This window comes from Pristis pectinata, chromosome 4 (genome assembly GCF_009764475.1).
Source record: "Pristis pectinata isolate sPriPec2 chromosome 4, sPriPec2.1.pri, whole genome shotgun sequence".
NCBI lineage: Eukaryota > Metazoa > Chordata > Chondrichthyes > Rhinopristiformes > Pristidae > Pristis > Pristis pectinata.
The window spans coordinates 95,147,612-95,162,627 of NC_067408.1; the positions used below are offsets into that span (position 1 = coordinate 95,147,612).

A 15,016-nucleotide genomic window follows, 5' to 3' on the forward strand; every position below is an offset into this window, starting at 1 on the left:
GGTGGTCCAGCCCGGGTAGTTCAAAAGGGCCAATGGTCAAGTGTGGCAGGTACAAAGGTGTTTAAAGTGACCAATTGTCAGGTGTGCCCTGAGGGGCAGGGGTGGAGCCAAACCTTGATCGACAGTGATGTCTTCCGACCAGATGAGCAGTGCTGTCATCCGACCAGATGGGGTCAGTGTTGTAACGTGACAGCCACGACCCTCCACAATACAGGGAGAAAGAAAACAAATTAGTTTTAACTTGCAGAGAAGGTAGGAGAGGGACGTATACGACAAAGGGAATATTTCTGATAAGGTGGGGCCAAGGTTGCCATGGTGATAAACTGTTATAGAGCTGTACAGTACAGGAATGGGTCCACCATGTCCATGCTGATCTTTTTGCCCACCTGCACTAACCCCATTTACCTGCATTAGGTCCATAACCTTCTATGCCTTGCCTATTCAAGTGTCTGTCTAAATGTCTCTAAAACATAGGAGTTGTATCTGATTCCACCATCCCCTGGGGGCAAGTTTCAGATATCAACCACACTCTGCGTAAAATCAAAACTTTCTCCTCATGTCACCTTTAAAACTCCTTCCTCTCACCTTAAACCTATACCCTCTTGTTTTGATAGCCCTATCATGGAAAAAGATTCTGACTATCTACCCTATAATTGCTCCTTATAATTTTATACATCTCGGAGACACAAGGGACTGCAGATGCTGGAGCAAAGAATGAGCTGCTGGAGGAACACAGCAGGTCAGGTAGCATCTGTGGAGGGAAATGGACAGTCGACGTTTCATCTGGACTGAAAGAGTAGAGAGGAAATGGCCAGTATAAAGAGGTGAGGGGGAAGGGGTGGAGCAAGAGCCGGCAAGTGATTGGTGGATCCAGTTGAGGAACAGCACCTTATGTTCCCCTGGGAAGTCTACAATCCAATAACGTGAACGTTAATTCTCCAATTTCAGGTAACCTGGTCTTCCTCTGTTCCTTTCTCTCTCCATCAGGACAGGAGGGTGCTGTTAAATTACATTTTCAATTCCATTTACTCTTTTAAAGCATAATAACTTTAGTTGCTGAAGTGGAGGCTCTGAAGGTGCATTATGTACTTACTTTCCGTGCTTTCTGTCTTGTGTTAAGGTACCAGATCCAATCCTTCAATTCCGTATCCAGTTTCCAACTCTAAAGCTAGAAGGTGTGCAGCCAGACTGTAGAAAGGACTGGATTTCTGTAAATGGTATACGGTATGTGGGAGAAGGGTCATAATGCACTTTCTGTGGTTAATAATCTAGAAAAATCTTTCAGAGCAGATCATTCCTAAGTGGGACTAACTTAGTCTAATTCTTTTCCTGACACTAGTAGGTGTTTGTTTGATGCTGTTAGAATTCCAAATTTTTAGTCAATGTAATGCGTGGGGTGAATTTATATTTGATTTTGTTAGAAGTTCAATTTTGATGTGAAATAGTGGATGCAACATTCATTCAGAATTTTAGGAGGGAAGTCTAGAAGTGATTATTTTTATTAATATGTACTTTCAAAGTAATTTCAAGATATCAGATGTAAGATTGTTGTTTATTTACATCCAAATATTAAATGACCTTAAACATTATAGTTATAATATTTTAAGTATATTCTCCATATTCTTAATCTTCCATGTGTTTTGAAAATTGGGTTATTCTAAAGATCTACAGAAGTTTGAATAGACCATTCTTGGAGTACCGTGAACAATTTTAGTTTTCGTGGTACAAAAATATTGACTCACAGATGCAAAGAGGATTTCCTCCAGTCATGTCAGAACTTTGAGGTTTTACCTATCAGGATGAATTGAACAGGCTGGGCTCTTGCCTCCAGAAAAGAGCGGACCAAGAAGTATCCTGACAGAGAAATTATAGAAAGATTTGATAGAGTAGTTATAGAGAAAAGGTTTCCACTTTTGGGGGCACATGTTCCAGAGATCATGTGTGTATATTTGATAGTAATAAATCCAGTTAGTAATTCAAAAGAAACCTTTTTACCTGTGCAGTGATCAGAACATGGAAATTGCTACCACGAGGAGCTGTTGAAGAAGCTGGGGGGAATCAGGTGAACACAAGGCAGAAAGGAATTGAATAATAAAATTGTTGTATTAGTTGAAGTAGACTGGGAGGAGGCTTTTGTGGAGCATAAATACAAGGGCTGCATGACCTGTCTGTGTGCTTCAAATACTACTTACCCCATCGAGATGTCGTTCACACATTGATCACTATCTGATGACAATTTCTAGACATCGGTCATAGATATTCCAATTAATAATTTGAACCTGTATTCTGATGCTCTGCTTTGAATAGCTCACATAGAATTGGTGTACATTCTCCATCTTTTCCATATTTTCTTTTTCTGTGCTGCAAATCTTTATCAAAGTACTTCTTCTTCAACAGTATTCAAAGCACAGAAGCCCAGTTTTCTCATGTTTCCTCATAGCTCAGTTTATTGATGCAAAGAATCAGACAAAGGGAAGAAACATAGGATGAAATAGCCCAAAGGATGGTTATAGCCATGTATTGGCCTGATAGGTTTTTCTTGCAGCACCTCTCTGCTTTGGCACAGGCTTTGAATGTCTGCCATGCATTCAGTTCTCAGCTATTTTTATTTTGTGCAGTTTTATGGATGCCTATCTGTAGAACACTAATGTCAGCCATAACATGTTACACACATACAGTTAAGAAAGAAGTGGCATTCTAAGCAAAACTTACCAGAGAGGATCCTGTTATCCAAGTAAGTTTATAGCCCAGATACTTTAAATCCATTCAAGAGCCTGGTTATTTCATAAGTCATAGGTGCAAATTTAAGTATTGCTTGGAGCTGTTCTCTTTTGAATTTATTCTCGTACAACTGAAGAAAGTGCCTGTTTCTCTATTCACCAATACTGCCTGCCCTTCTGAGGTTTGCCAAAGTTTTCTGTTTTATTTCAGTCCCTTTTCAAGTGACTACAGTGGGTGCTGTTAGTCTCTGCTGTTTTAGCCATCATCAGAGAAGCTGTACTGATGAAGAGTGGTTGCAGAAGTGTTTAAAATGCCTGCACCAATTGCATTTTGATGGTGAATAGCAATTAACAAATTATACACAACTTTAATTTTCAGATTATTTCCTCAGCCATTTCCATTTGGACTGCATAATTAATTGCAAAATATCCACTGCAAGTGACCAGTTTTATTTCTTCCAGCCAGTCAACAGAATGGTAACATAATGAATAAAAAGGGTGACAATATAAGTCATGTGATCATGCAATCAGAAGATAAAATGTGATAGCAAATCTGCATCAATGACTTTAGTGTGTTATGGAATAATATGTAGTCTAAATATACCCTAATCTGTAACAGATTTATAAAAATTCTGTTATTTTGAAATTTATGATGCATTGTCTTTGATTCTTTGTCTAGTTACTGTGGTGAACACTTTAAGACCTTAGCGGTTCCCAGTGCATCCAACACCCTTACAGTGCAGTTTCATTCAGATGTCTCTACCAGTAATCTTGGATTTCGTGCTGAATATAGCAGCTTCAATCCTGCAGAAGGCAAGTACCTTCAAAGATTCTGTAACACATAAAATAGATCTTAATGCATTGTACTTTGTTTGGATTTCTCAATCTCTGGCTAATTATGAAAGTTTTATAAAATGGATTTCATTTCATCAGCAAGTCCATTAATTTCTTTATTTTAAAATAAAAGTTTGAAAGATTGTATATCATAACTTAAGATGGGCAGATCAAGTTTGTGACTGATTAAAGGCAAAAACTGGAATTACACGCCAGGCATTACCATTTACCCCTGCCGTTATCCTGTCTGTAAGGAGTTTGTATGTTGTCCCTGTGTCTGCGTGGGTTTCCTCCGGGTGCTCGGTTTCCTCCCACATTCCAAAGGTGGACAGGCTAGGAAGTTGTGGGCGTGTTACGTTGGTGCTGGAAGCGTGGCAACACTTGCGGGCTGCCCCCAGAACACTCTATGCAAAAGATGCATTTCACTGTGTGTTTCGATGTCCATGTGACTAATAAAGATATCTAATCATTAAACAATACAAATGTCACTCAAAACTTATATTTGAGGAATCCAAATCAGAGGCTGAACTTGCAATTATTGGGTGAAACAGCTAATACCCCTGCAATAAGGAGGTATTCCTTTCCCAGACTTCTCAACATGCCCTCTTGTAGAGTGAATTTTATTTTTGTAATCAACACGCTGTATTATGTACATTGAAACATCCTGGGAGAAGAAGCCACTCATTTTTCTTTAGAAATTTCTGCAGATAGTGTATCTCGGGTCTTTGGGGCCACAGCTCACAAAGGTAAATAAAAAAGGTAGAGCTGCTAACAAAACATCCTTTATTAAGGCAGTCAACTCATAACTAACAGTGCTGGCTGGTAAGAATGTATCAAAAGTCAAATCACATCATATGCACTATACTGCATTTATTTGGCATTTTGTTTTGAGTATCTATCTTTCATTCATACTCATTCACACAAGCGTTAATCAAAGCCACTAGTTTTGTCATAATGAACTTAACACACTAGCTTGAGTGTCAAACAAGCAGACTATTTCTTAAAGATGAGTGTTTCATTTTTGCACAATTGTATATATGCTCATTGATCATAAAAATCTGCATTTAACTGACTTTCCATAAGATATAAGACCATAAGACGAAGGAGCAGAATTAGGCCATTTGGCCCATTGAGTCTGCTCTGCCATTCGATCATGGCTGATTTATTTTTCCTTCTAACCCTATTCTCCTGCCTTCTCCCTGTAACCTTTGATGCCCTTACTAATCAAGAACCTATCAGCCTCTGCTTTAAATATACCCAATGACTTGGCCACCACAGCCATCTGTGGCAATGAATTCCACAGATTCACCACCCTCTGACTGAAGATATTCCTTGTCATCTCTGTTCTAAAGGGACGTCCTTCTATTCTGAGGCTGTGCCCTCTGGTCCTAGACTCTCCCACTACTGGAAACATCCTCTCCATGTCCACTCTGTCCAGGCCTTTCAATATTCGGTAGGTTTCAAAAAGGTCCCCCCCCCCCCCCCCCCATCCCTCATCCTTCTAAACTTCCGTGAGTACAGGCCCAGAGCCATCAAACACTCCTCATACATTAACCCTTTCATCCCTGAGATCATTCTTGTAAACCTCATCTGGACCCTCTCCAATACCAGCACATCCTTCCCCCAAACTGTTCACAATACTCCAAATGTGGTCTGACCAATGCCTTATAAAGCCTCAGCATTATATCCTTGCTTTTATATTCTGGTCCTCTCGAAATAAATACTAACATTGCATTTGCCTTCCTTACTACTCATTCAACCTGCAAGTTAACCTTTAGGGAATCCTGCACGAGGACTCCCAAATCCCTTTGCACCTCTGATTTCTGAATTCTCTCCCCATTTAGAAAATAGTCTATGCCTTTATTCCTTTTACCAAAGTGCATGAATGTACACTTGCCTTCGCTGTATTTCATCTGCCACTTCTTTGCCAATTCGCCCAACCTGTCCAAGTCCTTCCGCAGGCTCCTTGCTTCCTCAACACTACCTGCCCCTCCACCTGTCTTTGTATCATCCACAAACTTGGCCATAAAGCCATCAATTCTGTCATCCAGATCATTAACATATAATATGAAAAATAGTGGACCCAAGTCAGACCCCTTGGGAACACCATTCGTCACCAGCAGCCAGCCAGCAAATGCCCCCTTTATTCACACTCTTTGCCTTCTGCCAGTCAGCCAATCTTCTATCCATGCTGGTACCTTTCCTGTAATACCATGGGCTCCTATCTTGTTTAGCAGCCTCACGTGTGGCACCTTGTCACTGACTCTCCTTTGTCTATCCTGCCTGTTACTTCCTCAAAGAATTCCAACAGATTTGTCAGGCAAGATCTCCCCTTAAGGAAACCATGCTGACTGTGGCCTATTTTATCATGTGCTTCCAAGTACCCCACAACCTCATCCTTAATAATGGACTCTAAAATCTTATCAACCACTGAAGTCAGGCCAACCGGCCTATAATTTCTTGCCTTTTGCCTCCCTCCTTTCATAAAGAGTGGAGTGACATTTGTGACTTCCCAGTCCTCTGGAACCATTCCTGAGTCTAGTGATTCTTGAAAGATCACTACTAATGCCTCCACAATCTTTCAGAATCCTGGGGTGTAGTCCATCTGGTCCAGGTGACTTATCCGCCTTCAGACCTTTCAGCTTCCCAAGCACCTTCTCCTTAGTAATAATGACTACACTCACTTCTGCCCCCAACTCTCTTGAATTTCTGGCATGTTTCTTGTGTCGTCCACAGTGAAGACTGATGCCAAATACTTATTCAGTTCGACTGCCATTTCTTTATTCCCTATTAAACCATTTGAGTCACAATGAGGCATAGTATACTAATGAGCCAGTTTAATGTGCTGATTCATCTACTGAAGTGTTGGCAGTGTACCATATCTTGGCATGTTATTATCAAAGGCAGTGTGCTGAAAACTAGCTTTGGCTTGAAGTAATGCTGGTAGATTATTCTATTGATTTATGTTCATTAAAAGGAATTTTTAACAAGTCTACATTTGTATAGTACTGATTGAGCTACAGTCTTAACCAGTAGGAATTATGTATATCCTGAAATTTGTCCAGTATACAGCTGATTTTGTCAAGATAACTGATATGAACAACTGTTTCATGTAGTGGCATTATAATAGGGTGGCAGAGCATAGCTACAGCCGTTTCAATTAACAGCTTGCCACCTCTGTGTCTCCAGGACCCAGTGGGAGCTTATTTTATACATTCATCACCCTTTAACATCTCACTGTTTTTACCTTAGTGATTTGACAGCTGTTGGCCTCCTGAAATCCTGTAAGTTTGGCAAAGCACATCGATAAAATTTGTACTTTTGGAAATCTGAACTTTGAAATGTGATTCCATCTTTGAAGGCTGTATAATATCTTTAAGAGAGGGAGCTTTTATTGCCCTGCTGCAGCTTTTTTTTTAAATTACAGAGAAATCAAATCTCCAAATAGAGTTGGGTCTAGCTCTGGTAGACAATTTGGTTGGCATGGACGAGTTGGGCTGATGGGCCTGTTTCTGTGCTGTATAACTCCGATTCTAGAGCAATTACTACTTCTCCAGTGTCATTTTCCAGCAGTCCAATGTCCACTCTTGCCTCTCTTTTACTCTTTGCATATCTGATAAAACTTTGGTATCCTCTTTTATATTATTAGCTAGCTTACTTTCATATTTCATCTTTTCTCCCCTTATAGCTTTTTTAGTTGCTTTCTGTTGGTTTTTAAATGCTTCCCAATCCTCTAGCTTCCTGCTAGTTTTTGCAATATTGTATGCCCTCTCTTTTGCTTTTATGCTGTCTTTGACTTCCCTTGTCAGCCACGGCTGCCTCTTCCTTCCTTCGGAATGCTTTATCTTCCTCTTTGGGATGAAATGATCCTGTGTCTTCCGAATTACTCCCAGAAACTCCTGCCATTGCTGCTCTACCGTCATCCCTGCTAGGGTCCCCTTCCAATCAACTTTGGCCAGCTCCTCTCTCATGCCTCTGTAGTTACCTTTACTCAACTATAATACCGGTACATCCAATTTTAGCTTCTCCCTCTCAAACTGGGTGGATTCTATCATATTATGGTCACTGCCTCCTAAGGGTTCCTTTACCTTAAGCTCCCTAAGCAAATCTGGTTCATTGCACAACACCAAATCTAGAATTGCCTTTTCCATAATGGGTTTGACCTCAAGCTGCTCTAAAAAGCCATCTCATAGGCCTTCGACAAATTCTTTCTCTTGGGATCCAGTGGCAACCTGATTTTCCCAATCTATCTGCATATTGAAATCCCCCATAAGATCAGATATCTTTATTAGTCACATGAACATCGAAACACACAGCGAAATGCATTTTTTGCATTGAGTGTTCTGCGGGCAGCCTGCAAGTGTCACCATGCTTCCGGCGCCAACATAGCATGCCCACAACTTCCTAACCCGTACATCTTTGGAACATGGGAGGAAACCGGAGCACCCAGAGGAAACTCACGCAGTCACGGGGAGAACATACAAACTCCTTACAGACAGTGGCCGGAATTGAACCCGGGTCGCTGGCGCTGTAATAGCATTACGCTAACCACTACACTACCATGCCTGTACCTTAACATTGCCTCTCTTAGATGCCTTTTCTATCTCCTGTTGTAATTTGTACCCCACAACCTGGCTACTATTCAGAGGCCTGTATATAATTCCCATCAGGGTCTTTTTACCCTCGCAATTCCTTAACTCTACCCACAAGGATTCTACATCATCTGATCCAATGTCACTTCTTTCTAAGGATTTGATTTCATTTTTTTTTACCAACAGAGTCACCCCACCCTCTCTTCCCAACTGCCTGCCTTTCAAATAGGATATGTATCCTTGGATGTTTAGCACCCAGCTGTGATCTTCTTTCAGCTGCGACTTCTTATCCTTTTCTAAATGTTCTGTCTCATTTTTTATTCTGGAGACTTCAGTAACCTCTCCTGCACTCTCCTTCCCTTTTGTTTCATCCATTTTTCCAATCTGTTGAACCCACCCCCTACTATTTAGTTTAAAGCCCTTTCCACTGGTAAGGTAAAGTATGTGAATCAGGTTACGTTCTATTTTAAGATTATCTTTTTTCAATTTTAAGTATTGCTTTTGGTATTGCCCTGGATTTCCTTCAGTGTACATTAGCACTGCTTTTAACCAGTTTATCCGTCAAGAATGAGAAGTTAAAGTAACTGCTGGGAGTTGGCTACTGCATTCCTGCTGGAAGTGCAGGCTGAAAACTCCATTTGGACACCTAACAGAAATTTAACTTTGAGACAAGTGAATCAGTGAAGCCTCCAGTGCTCACAATTTTCTAAGAAGACTAGCAGAGGCTTACAGCATGCACTGTTGAGCTGGAGGACACTGGACATTTTAAAAATATCTATTTGAAAGAGTCATTGTAACCCAAGAGGAATAAAATGCTGACTAAGGGGAAATCTCACCCCACACTATTGTGGGGCATCCTTCTTTATCCATTGATCTGCCTGTCCTCAACTCCTAACAGCTGTGGTGCTATTCCAACTGGATTTGGATGATGGACTGAGTTGAAATATTTTTTTAACAAGTCCAAATACATAGGAAGATTTCCCTCACATTTATCTGAGTCTTCTGTCAAAAAATCTCAGATTTGTTCGTTGTACTGTGACGTGATAGATGCAACTTCATTTTTAAAATTCTCAACTGACCTGTAGTTTGTTAAATGGCTAAAACCTAATCTGCTCTGTGACAGCTGTGTATCTGCCTTTTGGTTAATATATGGGCAACACCTTAGGGCCAGTGAGGGAAAAGAAGTATGAACATTAAATATATTCTCCCCTTCCTTCAATTAGTATGTTCTCTAAATAAATTATTCTGCAGAATGCCAAGGAATGCACATCTGTGGAGATGGAAGATGTGAACTCATGAGCAACAAGTGCGATGGTTGGGTTCATTGTAAAGATAGAAGTGACGAGTTGAACTGTGGTAAGTTAAAGAGGACTATTTATCATAGAAGTAGTTTCAGTTCAAATATATATAAGAATAAATCTTTTTGTAATAAAGGAATGCACCAATTGATTTATTTGTACAGCTTAGTCATTTAGATCTCAGTGATTATGTATCATTTTGGTCAGATAATCTCCCCCCAGTTGTTGCTGAAATGTTTGCATTCATTGTTAATCAGTTCAACAATGCTAAGTCACTTTTTTTTAGGACTTTCTGCTTTCCGAGTATAGCCACGTGACCAATTATTCAAAATTCTGTTAAACAATTTTTCTGCAAAGGGAAATAAGATTGATTCTCTACATTTAGAGAAACATAAATAGATGTATTGATGCAAGCACATCTTTAAAGAGATGATTGAACAGATAAAATAGTATTTTAGCTTGAACTTTGGCAAAATTCCCTCGGTAAAACTTGGGTGAAGCTGCAGGAAAATGGTGGAAAACAGTTCACAGCAGGGAAGAATGATTATATTGGCACACAGTTTTAAGCTCTGGCTCCCTTCGCCAATGACGATCACTGGGTGATTTAAACCTCTTGCATGGTGCCATGCTAAGCCGTAATTTAGCCAGACCAAGCTCTCCTAACCACATGACCTCCCAAATGGTCACATGCAGCTTCATTCTTTTCAACAGTTGATGGACAGTGTTACAGCAGAGGTCATTCTGGGACCCTGATTTAGTCATTATAATGCACTTTGATTTGGGAATTCCTTTTAAATGATAAACAACATTTGGTTTTAGCTTGCATACATTTAGATTGCAATCAGTAGGAAATATATCAAAACAATAAGCTCATTCCTTCGCCTCTTATTGTGAAAGCAGGAGGTGCATTTTATGAAAGAGAAACTTGGAAAAAGTGAATGGGAATTGGACAGAAACTGCAAAATAATGAGGCTTCAGGGCTGGAATAGTTAGCAGAGCAGACTAGAATAGGTTAATGGAAGAGCGAAAAGAGGAAAATATGTACTTGATTTTAATAATGTCAGATTTTTTTTTGTTGGGTGTCAACTTTTCCAAATTTTTTACGTTGCCACATTATATTATTTCCAAATATCAAATCTGAATAGATATACTTCTCTCTGTATCCGTCCATGCCCCCAATACCCACCTCCTAAAGCATAGATTTGAGTCAGCTGAGATGTAAAGGTTTTAGAAGTCTCAAACAAGACTTCCATCTGATTTTTGGAGACACAAGAGACTGCAGTTGCTGTAATCTGGAACAAAAAACAAACTGCTGGAGGAACTTAGAAGGTCAGGCAGCATCTTTGGAGGCAGAGGGATTGTCGATGCTTTGGGTTGAGACCCTGTATCAGGACTGAAGGATGGTCGATCTGAAACGTGAACCATCCCTCTAAGATGGGTTAACCATTTGAAATAATTTAGTGCAACTACTGCTTCAGATTTAGCCCGGTTTATATATTAGAAGTAAGATCGGATTCCTTAAGTCTCCACTGCCTCCCACTAACCTCCCACTACACCCACTCCACAAAGCAGTTGCAGAAATGCACATTTTTCCAATCTTTCAATCAGTCTTCCATCCATAGAGCCAAATTTTCTCATTGATTAGTGTTACTTTTCTATGAAATCTTTGTGGAGCTGCCTCTTCCAATGCCTTCTGAATTTTGGTTTAAAATCAAGAACCCAAATGTACATACATGTTTGGTCTGTTGAACCATGGTCAGACAGAAGTTGTAATCAGGGGTCTTCATTTCGTCATAAAAACAGAACAGAGTTCTAACACTGGGTGAGGCACTCGAGCAAATCTTCAACTCTTTTTCACATGCTCTTTATCTGGCCTATTTCTAGTGTGCACATCAGACCAGTTTAGATGTCAGAATAATATGTGCAAGCCCTTAATATGGGTCTGTGATGGAGTTGATGACTGTGAAGATATGAGTGATGAAGCCAATTGTGGTAAGAAACTTTCTTTCTCATTGTGAAAAGCTGATAGTTTTAAATCAATTTTGATTAGACTGTTTTTCAAACAAAATAAGTTGACTATCTCTTAAACATTTTCTTCTGGAGTTATTGGGCTGAATAGCATTAAACCAATGGCATGTGTCAGGCTTGTCTTGCCTCGACCCCCAAGTCCCATGACCCCCAAGGCTCATATTCACAGCCCTTGAACGTCCTTCTGGCATTACTGCCATGGCCCTTCCTCAAAGCGCAGTTATCTATCAGCTCGATTCGGCTGATCAAAGATGATTGAAAAGATGTAAATAATAAATAGATTAAACCACTTTAGACACGTACATTAACCAATAAATGAACATTATTTAAAATATTTTTTAAATAAACCGTTTGAGTGCAGAAATGTACCTGGCTTCTCAGCTCAGGACATCTGTGGTGAGTCTAGAGGCAGAGCAAGAACTCAGGTGCAGTCACATCTGACCTCCAACGTGATTTGTGCCACCACGCCAGGGTGAGCTGGCGAGAAAGTTTGGAAGGTGCACTTTAAATCCATCAGCACAATCCTGTCCATTGACACAAGTGTAGAAGAGAGGAGCTTCGCACCCACCTGATGTATGGATCGCAAAACACACACATACAAAATTTTATAGTGGGAGTAATAAAAAGCCAATCAGAATTCCAGCAATGATTATGTATATTTTAAGCTTCCAAACTTGCAGATAGAATCAGACCATTCCCATTGCAGCCATAAGTGCAATCTGTTTCTTCTACAGCTGGGTCAGTATCGCAGAAGAAGGTTCCTCTTCTGTGTAGTTCAATATCTTGTTTGCCCTCTGACCCCACCATCTCACTATGGTGCATTCATCCACTGTGACACAAAGGTAGTTAGTGTGGGGAAGTGAGACATGTTTGGAGAGAACTTACTCAGTGATCTTTATCATTTTACTTCAGATGTTTTTGAAGTTGTTATTCAATTAGTTTTGTAATTATGTACATCAGTAAAAGGCATTACTTCACTATGTATTTTGTTACCAAAATTTTTAAAAATGAAAAGGCATCTCTTGAAAAGGTACTTATGGGTGAAGACAGTTGTTTTTTTATACATAACAGGGAACCATCAAAAGCAGAGTTCAATTTCATTAGGTTTATTTTGCAATGCAAAAATATCCATTGTAAAACAAAATCAGACCAAGATGCCAAGAACAACATCATGGCACTCTGCCACAAACTCTCGAATATAAGTTCAAGCAAAGCACATCAGATGCAATTTCTCCAAATGGCGTCTGGTACCTTGTAAATTAATGTTTTGTTTCTGGTCCATTTTCAGATTGTGCTGCTGGATTCTTTGCATGCCATAAAAATAGTTGTTTGCCCATTAGTACCTTATGTGATGGAAATATCGACTGTCCTAATGGCATTGATGAGGCCAATTGTGAAAAAACAGGTACATGGCATATCCTTGGCCTTACCAAGAACATAAGAAGGAAGAGCAGAAGGAGGCCATTGTGCCCCTTGAATCCCCCTCCCTCCTGCACCTAAGAAGAACATGGCTGATATTCTATCTAAACACCATTATCTTGCCCAATCTCCATATCTCCTGATTCCTCTACTGGCCCAAAATTTATTAATGTTAGAACATAGAACATTACAGCACAGTACAGACCCTTCAGCCCACGATGTTGTGCTGACACTTTATCCTGCTCTAAAATCTATCTAACCCTTCCCTGCCACATGGCCTTCCATTCTTCTATCATTCATGTGGCTATCTAAGAGTCTCTTTAATGTCCCCAATGTATCTGCCTCCACCACCTCTGCCAGCAGTGCGTTCCATGCACCTACCACTCTCTGTGTAAAAAAAACTTACCTCTGACATCTCCCCTATACCTTCCTCCAATCACCTTAAAATTATGCCCCCACGTGTTAGCCATTTTCGTCCTTGGAAAAAAGTCTCTGACTGTCCACTTGATCTATGCTTCTTATCATCTTAGTTAGTTTTGAATGAAATCAGTGACTGAGCATCCACAGCCCCTTGAGGTAGAGATTTCAAAAGGTTCACCACTCTGAGTGAAGAAATTTCTCATTTCAGTCCTAAATTGGCCAACCCCTTACTTTAGACTAAAATTACTTTCAGTATGTATTCTGGTATCAAAATTTTTTTTAAAAAGTGTCTTTAAAAGGTACTTATAGGTGAAGACATTTGTTATTTATACATAACAGGGAATCATAAAAAGCAGAGTTCAATTTCACTAAATTTAACCATAATTTAGTATCTGCAGTATTGAACGCAATGAATTGCTAGGCATTGTTGCTTGCTTCTATTTTGCTTATGGAAATGCTTTTATTTATGAACCAACAAAAATGGAATTTGCAGAATTGTCAATCCTATTTATAGCTCAAAAATACAATATTATAGTGGAGCCCCTGATATACTCTCAGACATTAATTTTTCCATTATTTTACTAGGCAACTTAACCAACATAAATAGATTTACTCAGCTACCAATGAAACAAGCAAAGAAATCTGAACCTATCAAACATTTTCAATTTATATTGTCCTCATTTATAACCAATAAGATTTTATTTATTGGGATAAATGTGTTAGTTTGAGCTCTGCTATTACCATTCCATATCTCCAGACCTCAATAATACTAATTCTGCTTCCTCTGCCCTTTGTTAGATGTGAATTGTGCGACCAACACATACAAATGTGCTGATGGAAAATGTATTATCAAACCCAATGCAGAATGCGATGGTGTGCAGGATTGTTTAGATCTAAGTGATGAATTTTATTGTGGTAAGTGATGCAACTTTCAAACATTTCTTAATAATGTGGTATAGGCAGTTGAAGCAGAAGGGAGTTTTTACATTTCAGCACTGATAAGTAATTTGAAACATTTAAACATGGAAGTTGCCAGTTATTGCAGTTTATCAGTGATATTTAAAAGGTGATTTGGTTTCTGTTGGCTTGGATCCAAGTTATAATGCTGTACTTGTTAAGTATGTTGGAAATTCCAGCTCCCTTTATTTCTGTGGAAGACAGAGGACAGAGCAGGGGCAAAGCCTCCACTCAGTGCAGCATTTACAATCTTAAGGATAGCAGTTAAGGAGCAACCATGATTTCAGGGATCATCAGTAGCCATAGTTGTATTGGGACAACTTCCAGTGATAACAAGGAACATTTTATTTTAACATATGCGCACCAATGTGTTCTATCCAGGGATTTCTTGTAATCCGTGCATTCTGTTCAATGCACATGGTACCAAGTGTTGCCAAAGGACAAATAGTTGATGGTTGGCTGCCAGGCAGATGATGTGTTTTATGATTCTCAATTCCATGCTTGAATTCCCATACCAGGGTTGAAATAGAAAACAGAGAAACGAATAGCGGGAGCAGGGCATTAGATGAGCAAGTTTTTGTTGAGCTTAAACAATCTCGCGGGCGGCTTGAGCTTTATCAAGGCTTGTACAAGCCCTGTGAAAATGGGCAACATGGTGATTGGGTGTTGTTTGACATGCATCAGCACCCAGTAAAGCCATTCCCCAATTTATGAAAGGGACACCCTCATGGTAAAAGTTTCATTAAAC

The 15,016-nt window shown here is 39.7% G+C and overlaps 1 long non-coding RNA gene across 1 annotated transcript; it reads left to right on the top strand.

Moving 5' to 3' along the window:
- Positions 1 to 11,401: 11,401 nt before the first annotated feature.
- On the top strand, positions 11,402 to 14,163 carry LOC127569362 (uncharacterized). Its single transcript, XR_007956188.1, has 3 exons — positions 11,402 to 11,436; positions 12,761 to 12,877; positions 14,110 to 14,163. It is a non-coding gene; the product is annotated as an uncharacterized LOC127569362 (long non-coding RNA).
- The last annotated feature ends 853 nt before the right edge of the window (positions 14,164 to 15,016 follow it).